This window comes from Pteropus vampyrus, unplaced genomic scaffold (assembly GCF_000151845.1).
Source record: "Pteropus vampyrus isolate Shadow unplaced genomic scaffold, Pvam_2.0 Scaffold15640, whole genome shotgun sequence".
Lineage (NCBI taxonomy): Eukaryota > Metazoa > Chordata > Mammalia > Chiroptera > Pteropodidae > Pteropus > Pteropus vampyrus.
This window is the reverse complement of record NW_011904421.1, coordinates 1-4,397: the sequence shown is the minus strand read 5'-3', so window position 1 is coordinate 4,397 and position 4,397 is coordinate 1. Positions and strand designations below refer to the sequence as shown.

The following is a 4,397-nucleotide window of genomic DNA, read 5'->3' as shown; positions in this document are numbered from 1 at the left end:
GTCCTAGTCCTGGTGTGTGGATGAAAAGCAGCAACCAGTTATGATGACATTTGATCAAAATGCTAAATTTGTTAACATTTTTCCATTGCTAAACTGTCCTTAAAGAAAAGCATACATGGGGTCACACCATCCTCACGGTAGTCCAGCAGAGCAACTATGCTATCTGGATTTACATTTTCACCATTAAAGAATTAGTAGGGGTTTTTTTTTTTTTTTTTTTTTGAAATTAGCAAGGATATATTAATTTGTTCTGTGGCCCCTATCATAAAAAGGTTTTACTCTTTCCTGTCTTTTGTGAAGCTGGTTTCCTACAAATGATGGTTCATGACCATATCGGCACTAGTGAACACTGTGCTTAGCACTGGGGGGCCTCCGGCGGAGCATTTCTATCAATGAGCAAGTCATCAACGTTACTCTCAACGTTAATCTTCCCTTCCACCTCCAGGCACAGCTCAACTTCGATCTCCTTGATGGATCTTGCAGATGTCCGAGAACATGTCATCATGGCTAATGAGATTGGGGTAGATGATCATGATGGCAGCTGGAAGAAGACTACTGCAGGTCTGGCTTAGCAGAACCCCAGAATTTAGAGTGGGCGGATGCAGCTCTAGTAGCACTAGGGTGGTGGGGGGGGATGGCGGGGAAGGGGTGGAAAACCCAGATTATCAACTTTTTTTTTTTTTTAAATGCCTATAGCACCTGGTCTTCCTAGGTGGTCTCCCATTCAAGTACTAACCAGACCCATTCCTGCTTAGCTTCCAAGATCAGATGAGATGGGGCAGGTTCAGGGCAACATGGCTGTAGACCAGATTATCAACTTCTTGAGTGTACTTTAGTTTTTGGTATATTTTAAGGAATCGTTCTATCTCATCTAAGCTGTCAAATTTGTGGCCTATCATTGTTCAGAATAGTTTCTATTATCCTTTCACAATCTGTAGGGTCTGTAATAATGTTCTTATTTTTTATATTGCTACATTTTGTCTTCTTTCTTTTTTCGTTGTTAGTTTTGCTAGAGACTATTCATCTTTTCAAGGAATCAGAGACTTTTAGTTTCATTGATTTATTTTCTCATTTTTTTCTTTCTTGAGTTCTACTTTTATCTTTATTATTTCTTTCTACCAGCTTGTCTTGAGTTTAATTTGCTTTTCTTCTGCTATTTTTTTTTTTAAGGGTAGATCATTGACTTGAGAACTTTTCTCTTTTGTAATATAAGCATTTTAGTGCTATAAATAGCCCTCTAAACACTGCTTTAGCTGTATCATACAAGTTTCAATATGCTGTATTTTCAATTTTATTCTGTTCAAAAAACTTAACTCATTTCCCTGTGACCTCCTCTTTGACCCATTGGTTAGTTAGAGGTATATTGTTTAGTCTCCAGGTAATTGGGGATTTTTCCAGAAATCTTTCTGTTATTGATTTATAGTTTGATTCCATTATATCAGAAAACATATTTTGTATGATTCTAGTTCTTTTAAATTTGTTAAACTTTGGCTTTTAACAACAGAATACAGTCTACCTTGGTGAATGTTTTCTGTGCATTTGAAAAGAATATGTAATCTACTGTTGTATGGAGTGTTCTTTAAATGTATATTAGGTGAAGTTGGTTGATAGTTGCATTAGTTTCCTTAGGCTGCTCTAAAAAATTACCTTATTGGTCATTGTGTAGTATCCTATCTATAAACTTAGTGGTTTAGAAAAACATACACTCATTATCTTACTGTTTTGGAGGCCAGCAGTACAAAATTCTTCTTACTGGACTAAAATCAAAGTGTCGATAGGGTTGTGTTACTTTGGAGGCTCTAGGGAAAAATCTATTTCTTTTCATTTTCTAGAATCCATTTACATTCCTTGGTTTCAGGTCCTTTATTCTTTCTTCAAGGCCAGAAGTATAACATCTTCAAATCTCTCTCTTTCTCTTTCTCTCTGACCTGTGCTTCCATTGTCATATCTCCTCTGACTCTTTTAAAGGCTCTTGTGATTATACTGGGCCTACCTGGGTGATCTGCCCATCTCAATCACCTCTGCCAAGTCCCTTTTACTATGTAAAGTAGCATATTCACAGGTTCTAGGGATGAGAATGTCCACATTATTCTGCCTACAGATTGGAAGTGTTTTATACAGAAGATTAGAATTGCTGATACTCTGTCTACTTGTTCTATTAATTACTGAGAGAGTAGTGTTGAAATCTTCAAGTGTAATTGTGAATTCGTCTTTTTATTTTTATTTTTCAGTTTTATCAGTTTTTCTTCATATATTTTGAAGACCTGTTAGATAGATGCATACACATTGAGGTTTGTTATGTCTCGGTGAACTGACCCTTTCATTTTCATGTCATGTCCTTGCTTGTTTCCAGTAATATTCCTTGTTCTTACTTCAATCTTAAAAATTTGAAAAAAGTATTTTTGTAACAAAATTGAAAAATAAGCAATATCCATGAAGAGGCACTTTGAAATGTCTTACGTATATGAAGTGCTGTGTATTTCTGAGAGACTGTTATTTCAAAAAAAGGAAGGCAATGGGGCAGGCTGAATGAGGAGACTTTTAAAGCCATTATGATAATTGGCTGTCTCCTTTCTCTTATTCACCATATCCAATCCTCTGGCAAAACCTGTCGGCTCTATAGACAAAATATATCCTAAATCTGACCTCTTCTTACTTCTCCATTGGATATCTCAGTCTATCATCTCTTATCTGCAACAGCCTCCTAATCCTCTAATTCATTCTCCCCAAAGTAGGTAGAGGCATATTTTCAAAATTTAATCATTATCAAACCACTCCCTTGCCCCAAACCCTGCAAAATCTCCTGCTGTTCTAACAGTAAAATTCACATCTTTTTCCTTAGACACAAAAACCCTGCAATATCTGGTTCCACCTCCCCTCTTGGCCTTATTTCCTACCATTCTTCTTATCCACACAGCTTCAGTCATACTGAGTGCCTTGTGCCTTATGCCCAGAAAGTTTATTTCTTCCTCAGGGCCTTTGCACTTTCTGTTCCTTCTGCCTAGAACACAATCCCTCCAGATATTCCCATGGCCTGATCCTTCCTTTCATTATGGTCTCAGCTCACATATTATCTCTTTGGACAGGTCTTCCTGCCCACCCAGTGTGAAATGAGAATCCGCACACCTCTTGTTCCACTTTTCTGTCCCTTACTGTTTGTTATTGTTGTTGTTGTTTGTTTTAAGGGCACAGTCCTACAAGACTATCCCCAACACTCCCATTTCAGATGCCAGTCTTCAGCTGCACACACAGGTTATCTACCACCTTTCTGATGAACTGACTATAGAGAGGTTCCCATGACCTCCTCCTTGGGTTTGATGAATTTGATAAAATAGCTCACAGAACTCAGGAAGCCCATTTACTCGCTGGATTACCAGTTTTTTAAAAAAGATATTAAAGGACAGAAATTGACAGCCAGATGAACAGATATATAGGGTGAGGCATAGGGGAGGGGCATAGAGTTTCCATGCTCTCTGAACACCACACTCGCTCTATAAGTGTTCATTAACCTGAAGCTCTCTGAACCACCCCCATCCTTTTGGATTTTAATGGGGGCTTCATTACAGAGGCGTGGTTGGTAAAATCATTGACCATTGGTAATAGATCTCAAATAACCAGCTTCTCTCCCTGCTCCTAGGAGGTTGGAAGGAGAAGGTGTTTGTTTGTTTGTTTGTTTGTTTTTCACATTAAATTATACTTCTGCTTATTTGTCACGCAGGTAGCAACATTAGCTTATTGACCACTGTATCCTACCTAGCACAAGGCTTGGCACGAGATAGGTTCTTGATAAATATTTGTTCAATGAATAAATCAATTCTCTCTTTTCCTGAAGATTCTCCTATGTACTAACAGTTTCTAGGCATGAAGGGTAAAAGCTAGAGGGGTATTGGTTGGAGATAGAGGTTAAAAAAAAGAGTATATATAATAATAATCTTAGCCTTTAAAAAATGTGCCTGGCACTGTGCTTTTCATGCACCCATCTGGTGAGCTATGTTGTATCATGAGCTACTTGCTGAGGATCAGAAAGTTGAAATGACTTGTCCAAGGCTATGTAGCTGGTAAGTATGGAGCTGTAATTTACACCTGGCCTCTTTGGCTCTGGCATGTGAGCTCTTAGATTTAGCACAATTTTAGAGTGTACATAGTATGTAGGTATTAAGAAAAATTATCCAATGATATAAAACTTGGAAGTAAAGCAAAAGAATAACTGTATGGAACACCAATTTGTTTTTTCAGTTAATAATATGTCTTGGCAACATTTTTTTATTACCACGAGTAGATCTAGCTACTTCTTAAATGTTGCATATTATTCTCAATAGTTTATTTCACTAGTTTTCCATGAAAGATATTCAAGCCAATTCTGATTTTTCTTCTTACAAATAATTTATTTTTATTTT

General features: G+C 37.2%; 1 pseudogene; it reads right to left on the bottom strand.

The window, feature by feature from the left end:
• Positions 1 to 687: 687 nt before the first annotated feature.
• Positions 688 to 806, bottom strand: LOC111735121 (annotated as a pseudogene).
• Between the last annotated feature and the right edge of the window lie 3,591 nt (positions 807 to 4,397).